At 40.0% G+C, this 12,751-nt stretch overlaps 1 protein-coding gene across 6 annotated transcripts in view; it reads right to left on the bottom strand.

Moving 5' to 3' along the window:
• ENTPD1 (ectonucleoside triphosphate diphosphohydrolase 1) overlaps positions 1-12,751 on the bottom strand; it is a 111,523-nt gene that overhangs the window by 50,886 nt on the left and 47,886 nt on the right. For 2 of the 6 annotated variants that reach the window (XM_072971675.1, XM_031682800.2), the window contains exon 2: positions 11,464-11,588. The exons of the other annotated variants lie outside the window; for them this stretch is intronic. The gene's annotated coding sequence lies outside the window, so the exon portion shown is untranslated. The remainder of the gene's footprint in view (positions 1-11,463; positions 11,589-12,751) is intronic. 6 annotated transcript variants of the gene reach the window in all.

Genomic DNA, 12,751 nt, shown 5'->3' with positions numbered 1-12,751 from the left:
TGCTGTATACCAGAAACTGACACATTGTAACTGACTATACTTCAATTATTTTTTAAGTGAAAAAAAAAAAACCCAAAAAACAAAAGATTTGTGAACATGGTGAGGTAGGGTCATTTGCATGAAGTAAAAAGGCAACTAAAAGAACTGGTCAGTGCAGTGTGCCTCTAGCACAGACTTGGCCCATGGACTCAAATATGCCACTTCCTGAAAGTTCTTTCTCCATAGTGATGAAGGATGACTCCTCTAAGTTAATAAAACTAACCCTCCAACTGATTTCATGTTCACCAAGCTATCTTGCCATGGTTTTTGTACAAGGTAAAAAATAAGCTGATCACTGTTAAACAGTCGTGGGTATTATGTCACGTATATACCTTACATGCATGTTTGGTGTCACAGGATCCTCATTTTTTTTTATTCCACAAGGTGAAATAGATTGTCTCTCCCTCTAAGACGCAGGCTGCCTGTAGAATACAGATACAACGCAGAGACCACAGGAGCCACGTGCACAGCAGTCTGTGCACTTCCTGCTCATACCCAGGGGGCATGCCCCTTATTTGCTCAGACTCACAGAGATAGGAGAGATGCAGCCAGTCAAGGAAGCACACTTTCAGGGGTCAAAGCAGACGAAAGTGATCCCATATGCCTTCTCTTCTTTGGAATTATAATAATGTTCTGAGTGGAGTGGAAAGTGTCTCCACCTCAGCAAAAGTTCAGGATACCACACAAGGAAGCGTATATTATAGTCCTTGGAAATGACGACTAAAACAGTTAAAATTTTTACAGAAATTCCTACAAGCCCAAAGACTCTGGGGAATGCATGAGTTGAAAAGGAAAATTTTACTCCACTTTCTGGTAAAGTCTCTGTTGCCTAGATCTGACTTCAGAGAAGGCCACGCTGGTAGCCCTGTCTTCAGGGGTTGGATAGCTAAATTAGAAAACAAAGACACTACTGGGCCCACCCACCACCTAGTCTCTCAGGACCAGGTGGAGAAAGGCCACTTCCTCTCTTCTTAGTGTTTATATGGCACTACTATGTTCATTCCACTTCTGCCTTCAGCTCTCTCCCTCCAGCATCCTGTGAGCTGATCCATGCCATGCCAGTTCTTAAGATTTGACTTCCTCTGACTTCCTTTTTCTCCTCCTTGTACTGAGTGCATTCCTAAACTCCACCTTCTCACAATCAACTCACTCCTTGATCCCCCACAGCTGGCTTCTGTCCCAGCATTCCACTAAAGCCGCTCACAAATATCCAATGGATCTTTTCAGTATTTTATATTTCCTATGGAATTTGACACTGTTAACTGCTACCTACATAAACCTTCTCCTTTCTTGGCTCCCATGACACCAGGCTCTTCTAGTTTTCCTACTTCTCTGACCCTTACTTTGCTGGCATCTTCTCATCACGCCCTTTAAATAGGACGTTTCAGCGTTCTGTCTTGGAAACTTGGCTCAGGGCACTTCATACACACCCAAATGGTGATGACCGCCTAAACTTTATTGGGATGTATCTGTATCCTGATCTGTATCTCCAGTCCAGCACTTTATTTTAAGCTCCAAAACTATAATTCTAATTACCTACTGAATATACCTGCTTTTAGGTCTTACAGCCAAAATCACCATGTCTAAAACTAAATTTTCTTTCCCACTCTAATTTTTCTGCATAATCTGCTCAGTGAAGTTTATCACCATGCCCCAGTCTCTCTAGACTCCCCCTTCTCCTTCCAATCAAACTTCAAGTTTTTATTGATTCTACCCACTGAATAGCTCCAAAATCCTTTCATTTATCTGTTTCTTGCCTGGACTTCTACAATAGCTTCTTAGAGGTCTCCCCATATCTAGGCTCGTCCCCTTCCAATCCATCCTCTACTCTAAAGCTAGCTTGATCATCCTAAAATGCAAACCTAATTATATGACCTCACCAGTGTAAACTTCTTCAATGGTTCCCATATGCCTCAATATTAAACTCTTTAACAACAATTTTAAGGCTATGTCCCCACACAATTCAGGTATAGTTCAAGGTGTTAGTCTCAAATTGGCCCTTCTTTTTCATATCCTTATGCTTTGCTTAATGTTCTTGCTTCTTTCTTCTGCATGAAGCACTCTTATTTCCTCTCTCCCTTATCTGCCTTTTTCTAGTTTATGAAGAAATTATAGCTGAGGATAATTGGTTTGTGTCACTGCTTCCAGGACGTCTTCCTGAAAGCTTCTTGCAACTCCTCTAATGATGGATTAAATACCCTCCTTCACATTTGTCTCATAGCACCCCTTCCACAATGCTATATAATGGCCTTTAACATTTGTCAGTCTCCTCTATGAGACTGAGCACCTCGAGAATACAGTGTACATTTTTAGATCTCCAGAAACCAGCAAAGGGTTGGGTCTGGTGTATGTCAGTATTCCATATGTCAGTTGAAAAAATAAATGCATAAGATTGATTTTAATCTTTAGTACACAATGTTTTCTATCAAGAAAAGGCAGGATTTATTTTACTATTCCAAATGTGTTTTAACTTCTCAACCCCACGGTTCTGAGTATTTTTAGTAAGCTGCCAGGCAACTCGACTTTAGTTTGCATGTATTGTAGGAAGCAAGAGGACAGATGTTGAGGCAGTAAATCCCAAATCTGGATCCCAGAGCTTAGTCATAAACTCCATGGAATATTTTCTCACTGAATTACCAAGAATAATAGGCTCAAACGATATGTTTAAAATAGAAGGAACCACACACTTAGCCAGTCCTTTTTAAGCAAGCATGATTAACTACATTGTCTTTGAGAATCAGCCTCTCTGATTGTAGAGAAGCAGTTATGATTAGGTAATAACGCAGCTATTTCCTTATTTATGATTATATAACTATCCTGTAGGATGGAATCTCAACTCTGCCTCTTACTAGCTCTGTGACTGGGCAACTTACATAACCTTTCAAGATCTTCATTTTCTAGACTAAAATTTTCAAAACATCCATCACTTACTTTTGGAAGTTGATGTGAAGAGGCAGTGAGCTCTGAATGAAGTGATCAGAGTGATCCCAACCAGCCCCATGGCCTCAGTTACTACTGTCCATCTGTGGGAAACGTTCTTAACTTATATTTAGTTCAGACATACATATCCTTGATCTTTCAGCTGCTTCCTTGACCTTTCAACTTGGATGATTCATAGGCACCTCAAATCTATTCTGCTCTCCCCCCTTCCCCCCAAACCTGTTTCTCCTCTAGCTTTCCATAGCACGACATCCACAGCTCAGAGAGCATCTCTACTACTCACCCAGTTGTGAGCCCAAGAACAATGGCACCATCCTCCATTCCTTCCTCAGCCTTGCCCTTCGCATCTAGTCAGCCCACTCATCCAGCAAATGAGTCCTGGGATTCTACCTCCCAAAGATTCTCATGTCCACCCACCCTCCTCCATCACACTGCCACCTTTTCAGTCCAACCACCACCCCTCCCACAGCAGGCTCCTAACTCGTCTTCCAGCAGCCATTCTTGCCTCTCAACAATTTGCTTTCCACACTGCATCCAGAGTCATCTTTCCAAAGTCTCCATATGATCACATCATCCACTGGTTACTTAAAACACTTCATGGATTCCCATTACTTTAGAATGAAGACCAAAATCCTTCATGTAACCTATAGGTCCTGCTTGTTCTGCCCCTTCTGGGATTTCCAGCCTCTCTTCTCACCCTTCCCTCACTCTTTGCCTCTTTTCAAGCCCTCACCTTGCCCTTCTTCCCCTGCCACAGGACCTAGCACAATTTTTTTTACTCTGCCCAGAATATTCTCCTCCCACTCCCTTTGCTCAGCTACATTCTACTCAGCCTTCAGATTCCAAGTGAAAGTCACTTTCTCAAGGATGTCTCAGAGACCCCTCCCATAAACCCCACACTGGCTGGCACTCCTCAGGGCCCTCTAAACTTATTCTTCATATCACTTAAGGCTAATGTAATTAATTAGCTATGTGCTTAAGTCTTCCACCTCATCAGTCATTCCCAATTCTGGCTGCACATTAGATCCACCAGAACACTTTGCAAAAATGCCAACCCCTAAGTCCCATCCCAGACTAATTAAATCAGAATCACTAAGATGGAGCCTGGGCATTGCTATTTTTTAATGGCTCCCTGGTGCATCTAATATGCAGTCAAGTCTGAGACCACTGCTTTGGAGGGCAAGGACTATGTCTGCATATCCACAACTTTATCCCTATTGCCAAGCACACAGCAGTGTCTGCACACAGTAGGCACTCAATAAATGGTAACTGTAGTTATGATTATAATTGTTGTTGTTGTTACGGTCAATATGGTTATGATTACGATCATAGCTTTTTTCACATTTTTGGCATCTGTGATTCTTTGCCACATAATGCCGATTATGTAGCAGCTAAATCATCTTTTTAAAATTCAGCAGGTTTCTATTTTCCTGTCAACATAGAGCTTCAATTAAGGATTAACCAGAACCTACTAGACAAAATATTTTCACAACAAACTACATCTCCAAGGTGAAACAAAATACAAAGTATTTTTTTTTAAACCAAATTTGTATTTTACAATTCCTTTCTATGTAGGTGTGTAGTAGTAATTACAGTCATTTGAATAGGAACTTCTGTAGTTTTGTAATATCATGAATTAATTGGATTGGCTACTGCTTTGTCATTCTGATTCTATTTGATTTTTCACTCCTCTTTGTTAGTAGTTTTTCTCTCCTGACACGTGACCTATTTTACTAAGCAAAGGTCAGCCCCACTCCCCACCCTGGCTCAATGGTTTTATAAGAGACTGTAAAGGTATGGGAAGGCAGCAGCCTCCAGTCTGTTCCTAACAGGCAATTCCCTCAGCCATTTCTAGCCTATTTTTTAAAGGCAGCCCTGGTTCACCATCCCTGAAGCCAGCTTTGTGACATCATCTTTAGGACTGTTTAACACAATGGTGGGAAGGGGGTTGAAACACCACTGAGGAAATTGCTAAGAAGCTCTTCAAAGAAACAAGCTTCAAAATCACCCTAGGAGGTTTCTCAGCAGGAGTTAGTGGGGAAAGGTGGGGTAAGGGATTCCAAGGTACCCCCAAAGGAAGCTATTGAGCCCAATACCAGCACCCTGGAAAGATGCCAGGCAAGCAAACAAGACAGACACTATCACTGGAAAAAAGAGTACACGTGAATTTGAACCTTTGCAGTTGCTCACATGCCAATGTGATAAATTCAGATGTACAAACAAGACATTACTTTACAAGGAGAGGGACTAGGGCCACAGAATTTTTCTGTGCTACCCTAAATTGCGGGCTGGTGGGGCACTCTTAGGGTGACTAACCATCCCAGTTTGCCCAGGATCATCCCAGTTTTAGCATCTTTTCATACCTCAGTCTTTTCAGTCACACCCTCTTCTCCTTTTGCCATCCCTACTCAGCCTCCCTCCTACCTTTTCCTGATGACCTCTGGCACTCTTAGTCTCACTTAAACACTTATCTTTCCTTCCCTAAGCTAATTTTTGTGTCTGATTTCACTATCATCTTCAGGCTTTCCACCATTCCAACTTCTTAAATACCCCTTGAATGAACGTGATTCATCTTTTTCAGATTAAAAAAAAAATCTCAAAGTTGAAAGGATCCTTACAGTACACACACTTCAAGGTTCCCAGCCCTGACTACAATGGAGAATCACTTGGGACTTTTCCCAGTCATCCCAGAGCAATTTCATCAGAATCTCTGGGGGAAGGGGCCAGGTACTGGTCATTTTTAAAGCCCTTCAAGTGAATTCTAATATACAGCCAAGTTTTTAAACTTCTTCCAAGTGGCAAATCTGCTTTTACTGATTTCTTGAAAGATGGGTGTTTAAGCTCTGCAGTAAAATTCTCCATTGACAGGGAAAGAAGTACACGTCTGTGTAGACCTGGTCATTGCCAGACATCTGTTATTGTTAGAAAGCTCTTATCTTGGTTCAAGTTTTGTTACATTCTAACTTTCACCCATTGATCCCAATGAGCTATGAAGCAACGCAGAGTATGTTTGCTTGTTTTCTTTAAAAAAAATTTTAATCCTCAAAGACAGCCAGTATGTAAATCCCATCATCAAGTTTCCTATTCTTGAGGCTAAATAGCCCCAGTTCTATTAACCATTCTTTATGTATTATGGTTGCCATGTATTGCCTTCCTAATTACTCTCCACTAGATGTCCTCCAGTTTGTTAATGTCCCTCTCAAAACTGCTCTGAACTAAGGATAATGTTCAGATATAATGGAATTATTACATCTTTGATTTAGGAATTTAACTTTACTTGACATCACCTAATATAACTAGTTATTTTAGATACTCATACTGAGAATTGTGGTCCAGTAAAACCTACAGATCTTTTTCATGTGAACTACCTCCAAGTTTGGATTCTTATTCTGTGCGTATCATTTAAACGTCAACTTAATGGTTCCAGCCCATCTTTCCAGCTTGACAATACTTGATTCTTTTGTGTAACGCATTATTGTGCTCTAAAAACTATGTATTATTGGCAAATTTGCTAAGCATGCTTTCTATGTTTTCATCCAAGTCATCAATAAAATATGCTATATAAGACTGAGACAAGGACAGAACTGTGTCCTATAACCCTTTCCTCAAGGTGGTTTTCATATCATTTGTTGACATATTTAGCCATGATCCATACTAAAACTAATGCTCTTAGTTCATTCTTATCCAGTCCATATTTCTCTATCTCACCTTTAAGTATATCATGAAATGCTTGTTATACATCTTTCTCATACTAAAGTATTTACAAGTAAAACGATATAATGTAAAGAAGTCCAATACCAACAACAAAAGAAAGACTAGTGAAAGGGAAAGTAACAGAGGAAACAAAAATCTCAGAACACATACTGATAATTGTTGAAGATGGGTCATGGGTATGTAGCAGTCTATTGTATTATTATACTATTATGCTATACTTTTTGTTTGAAATTTTCTATAACTAATTAATGTTGTGAACCTCTTGCTGAAATAAAATATACTATTTCTATGAATTTGAGAGACTGCCATAATTTATTAACTCTAGCACCCTGCTACACATCTTCTAAATTAGGGTGATTTGATACTACTTGATTTAGTAAATCCATGCCATGCTCGAGTGACTGTGGCTTTTTTTTTTCAGGTACTAATGAATCTTCCATACTTATTTTGCAAAGAATCAACCTCATGTGGAGTTTCCTGAATCCATTCTCTCCCATATTTTATGATTTAGATGACTAACTCAGAATTTAAAGAACATCATCTGTGTAAGGTCCTTTAAACTCATTTAGAAAAGTCAGGGGCCCTCTTAATAACTTCCCATCTGTTTCAGTGACTTCTTAGTGATATGTTTGAATTGATTGTGCTGCATTTTTCTAGACTGAAGCAAAATAGCAGTTCAGAGGTTCAAATTCCTTTGTAAAATCCATTATCTTTGTGCATCTCTCTTCCTGTTCATGTTCTTGCACTGAACCATAACCAAAATAACATTTTTGTTATCTTTAGCATTTTTTCCTGCATGCCTCATCTCCAAGTGACACTAATTTTAGAAGAATCCTCCTAGCTTCTAAACTTTCTTCTCAATTACTTGCCCTTTTTTTCTCTATTGTATTTGTACAATACAAATTTTTTTATTTTATAAAAGTTATGATCATTATAGAAATTTTTAGAAAATAGAAAAATAAATAAAAGGGAAAGCTCACCCATAATTTCTGAGCTCCTTATCAAACTCCCTCTGGTCAAATGAGCGTTTTAAATGCCTTTCACTTCTCTTATCCATTAAGATTACTTATGATTACATAAACAGACTTCTCATTTAGTTGGTTATCTCATTTTTCTTAAAGGGTCATCTCTGGGATCAAATCCAGCATATTCTATTTTTTGAACTTTTTTTTCGGGGGTGGGAATTAGGTTTATTTATTTTATTTTTTAATGGAGATACTGGGGATTGAACCTAGGACCTTGTGTATGCTGAGCATGCCCTCTACCACTGAACTATGCCCTCCCCACTGGTTATCTCATTTTCAGACTCTTAACCTTTTTGAGCCATATTCTTTACAAATCTGGCCATGAGATCTCACCTATCATTGTTCTGATTTTTTTTTTAAATCCTCTTTCTTAAAAATTAAGGCCATGTGTCATTACCTACATTTCTCTGCTTCAGGATTATTAATGCCTAAATGAACTAGTCATTTCTCTTACATTCTTAACCATACCTTTCTTTTGAATCAAAATTAAACCAAGGAAGAAGGGCACTAAAATCTTCTAACTTGTAAGGAAAATCAAGGATTTTTCACATATTCTACTTTTGGAAAATTATATTTCCAATAAACATCTAGGTAAAGTTACAGTGTTTCAGAATTTCATACAGGGTTGGGGTGGGGGATAATGGAGAAAAGTGCTGCCAATATCTGTTGTTACCTTTGTGCCAGGCACTGTAGTAGGCACTTCACATAATTTTTTTTTATTTAAAAATCTTAAAGATCCTGTATGTTAAGTATGGTTTTAGTCCCTGTTTCACAGAAAAGAAAAATACAGATGAGATAGGTTAAGCAAGTGCCCCAAGACAAGGTGGTAGAATATCTTTGAAATACTAGTAATTTGCATTTGCAGTGTATTAAGTCCTCCTTTGGTTGAAACATTCCACTGATAGTCTATTTTGCTTCTGTCCTCGCTTTGTAATGTGTAATAGAAACATTTCATCCAAAGTCTCCACTTGACCACGGTGGTTTATCTTATACAACAATGCCCTTTTCACTGTCCCTCTTTTGTATTCTTACCCAAAGCCCTTAAAGGAGCTGCCAACCTCACACTTCTGTATTTTCATACAAACAATATCTTTAACATTCCCTCCCTCTCCTAAAACATTTCTGTCCCATGTCTTTAAATAAGAAATGGAATTCCTAGCCCTTGATGAATTAGGAGGCCCATCTTTTTAAGCCCCTTGTGACATGTAGAACTTTATGTTTATAGAAAGTAGAGGAAGAATCTTACTGCAATCAGTTAAACTTTGATATGCAAAAAAAAAAGATGGTCAAAAGCTTGGAATACTAGACATCAAATTTCTCTAAAAGTTGTATCAATGAATTAGAGATTTAGTTTCCTTTTTTCTCTCGCAGCTCTTTCCCTGGAAATTAATACAGCTTATTATGCTTCACAGCGGAAGAAGCAAAGTCCATAGCCCAGCGCTCTCTGTGCTTCATTCTAATGTTGGTAGTTCATTACCTAAATCAAAAAACAAAAGCAAAACTAAAGCTAGAGGTTACTAGATCCGGGATTCTGAGTAAGTCACATTCTAATTCTTTGTTTCTTCAACTGTAAAATGAAGATTTATGGTAATACTGGACAAGGCTGTTAAGGGGATTAAATTTAACTGAATACTGTACAAAAAACTGCCATATGAACTGTAAATTCAATAATTATGATAATGATGATGATAGTTCACAAGGCCATAACTTCATTTGTAATCAACATATAAAAATCAAATATGTAATACTCAAGTAACCAGATTCTCTTTACATCTGTCAATGGTATTGAAATTTTTAAAAATTTCCAGGGTTCCTCTTTTTCTCATGATAGAAAACTTCAGGGTGGATGAGAAGATTCCTGTCCTTCAGCATTCACTGATATTTTCCCCACTGGATTTGCTGTTTGAGGAGCCAACTTTTGCTGCTGAGAGTGGGCATGGAGAGCCAGATCTCAGGCTGGGCCTGCTATGGTGGGTACCAGTCCTGAGTTGCCCTCTTCCTTGGGGAGCAACATTAACCTCAGGTTTTAGAATCAGAGTTCACTTTCTCAGGTAAAAAATGGGGGATACAGCAGGGAGAGGGGGGAGCTAGAGAATCTGCACCTTCTTCCTCTCCTGCTGGTCTTCCCTCTTTCTCCAGGTTTGTCTTTCAGGGTACTGGAAGTCCTTGGGCTCAAAGTACCCTCTATCTTCCACTGCTCCTCATTCAACTAAAGAAGAAATACGTCTGGTGGCCTTAAAACTGGAAGGGAGTTGTGTGGTCCTTTACACCTGAGAATGAATTGTTAAGATGGACTGTGGCAAAGCTGAACAGAAAGAACAGGTGTTTGGAAGCAGTATAGGAAGGGGAGGGCCAAACTATCCTTTGGGATGGTTTGGGAGCAAAGGGCTTTTGGCAGCACCCAGGCACTGGGCACCACAATGGGAGGATGTAAGGGGTCAGGAGGTAGACGAGAGGCTCAGAAATGAGGCCCTCACATAACACATCTACTTCACCAGCACCCAGTTTTAACCTATACCTGTCTCCTTCCCTCCTCCTCAGATGAAAAGAGCAGGACTCTAGACCAGAAAAACTCCAGTTATCTTCACAATCATCTTCATCATCATTTGTTATGTGCTTGCTGGGTATCAGGCACTGTGCTAAGCACTTGACATGCATTTTTCATGAAATCCTCCAACACTGTAGATATTGTTAACCCACTTTACCCTTGAGGAATCTGGGAGTCAGAGAGTTGAGTAGTGTGCTCCTGGTCACACAGATAACAAGTGTAGAGCTAGAATCTGAATACAAGCCTGTCTGACTCTGGGAATCCTATGCTCTTATTAGGAGAAACTAAAACTCAATTAACTTTTTTCTCTTCTATCCCTCCCACCCCCACTTACCCACCTAACCACTTCCCTCAGCCAAGCATAGTCAGTTTACATAGCCATCCTCTGAGAAAAGTCACAACAGATGGTTTCTGTCTCTTAAGTTGCTAGGTTGGGTTTTTGTGACTGACTTTCATGTCCTGTGCCCTTATGGTCTTGGCGACAATAGATTGTTTCAGTAACTGCTGCTTGAGCCAAAGCCTGGGCTGGGCTTGCATGATCTCATTTAATATTCATAACAAAGCTGTAAACTAAGTACTAATATTAATGCCACTGCACAGGTGGGGAAACTGACACTCAGAGAAGTTAAGTTACCAACCCGAGGTTGTATAGCTAGTAAGAGGCAGAATTAGGTTTGGAAGTCAGTTCATCTGAATGCTTGAAAACACTGCTCTACCTCCTTTTGCAGGGGAGATCAATGGAGGTGGCCTGGAACAAGAGACCTTCTTGAAATCAATTTGGGACAATGGAGGGGGGTTGTCCAGCCATTGAAGCAGGAGCTGCAGACAGAACAGAATCAGAGAAGAGCTGAGTTTTGGCAATGGAAGAGTGATCAGAGGGGGAGACTTTGACAGTGGCTGTCCAGTCACACGAGCTGGTGCTATGCACTCATCAAAGGGGCTCCCATTCCAGCTGCTATGCAGCAACAGAGCCTGTTATCCGTGTTTCCTGACTTTTCTGTATAAGCTGTCAACCCCTATCACCTTGGGAAACAGAACCCAGTCCTCATCACCTGTGCCTCACACATACACACTCTCTAGGCTTAAACTCCCTGCACACACTCCATCCCAATCTGGCCTGATGAAATGAAGTGGTGAGAGCCTTGGAGCCTTGCAGTCCCTGAAGCTTGAATCCTCCCCCTACCCCAGCCTCCTTACTTCGTCTCCAAGTAACTCTCTCCCCTCCTTCTTCATTGTCTTCCAGCTCCAGGAGAAGGAGCGCTGAGGCCTACGGGTACTTTCCAAAAGGCTCCCACGTGTTCCACATGTACATCAAATGTTTCCTGGGGGAACAGCAAGTCAGATGTAGTGTGCAACTCAGATGGACATACAAAAAAATGGCCTCCAGAATTTCCACTTCCTGTTCTATCAGGGTCTTGGGGTGGCTGGAGAGTAAAGCCAGAATCTTTTCCCAGAGCTTCACACCCTGCAGTTAGCCCCTACTCTCCTTATGAGACATCAGAGCTCACAGGAGTCCCCATGTCTCTGAGGTTGGCCAGAGCAAAGAGCTGCTGGTGAGAGTCAGTGCTGAAAATGCTGGCAGCAAGCCACGTAATCCGTTTTCAGTGCTCCCATGAAGTCTGTGTATTCTAAGGAATTTGTATTTGTGAGCAGCTAGTGCTACATCTTTAGATGTTACACACAATGGGCTGTTCCAAGAAAGATCCAGGAATATAAAAAAGCAGGATTTCTTGGCTTCAGTGTCTCTTTCCTTTGCTACCCTGCCTTATGGACAATTTGGCAAATGGTCAAATTGCTACCCCAATCTTTCCTACAATAAACCAAAAAAAAAAAAAAAAACCCAAAAAAACAAAAAACCAGAACAAGAAAATCACTTGGTATATAAAGCATCCCACTACATTCCTCCCTCAGGAAGGCAGGATATAGTAATCAGAAACAGACAAAAAGAAAAAACTTGACTAGGAACCTGTATTTTTTCACATAGATATTCTACTTCCTTCCATTCCTCTTCCAGTGCCTCTTGCTGTTCTATTTCTTGGTCACCAAATTATCCCACTTCCAAATCTGTTTCTCCTTTCCATAATCAGTAATATATAGAAACTGAGTGAGTTCCCAAGGTAACTACAAATATTTGTTATTCTTTCAGCCATGTGACCTGCCCTAAAAATAAACTCAAATATTTTTCCTACTATCAAAATGCCAGGAACAATGTAATGGATATTGGTTTTTTATGCACACCTACGAAATAGAGAAGGCATAATGCTGCTTAGGCAAAATTTCTAGGAATACTGTGAAAGTCCTAAAATAGAAGATAATATAAAAATTGAGTGTGTTAGATTTTTCTATCTTTAAACTGGAACAAGCAAAGGAAGGCTTGGGGGAAAAGGATTAGAACAAGCAGATACACATAAGCTTACATTCACCCAGAAAAATAGAATTTGTTTCCCTTTTTAGAAAGAGAGTAGCAAAGAGAAGAGTGCACATT

Source organism: Vicugna pacos, chromosome 11 (assembly GCF_048564905.1).
Source record: "Vicugna pacos chromosome 11, VicPac4, whole genome shotgun sequence".
Taxonomy (NCBI): domain Eukaryota; kingdom Metazoa; phylum Chordata; class Mammalia; order Artiodactyla; family Camelidae; genus Vicugna; species Vicugna pacos.
The sequence above is the reverse complement of the archived record's forward strand: the minus strand, read 5'-3'. Positions and strand labels throughout refer to the sequence as shown.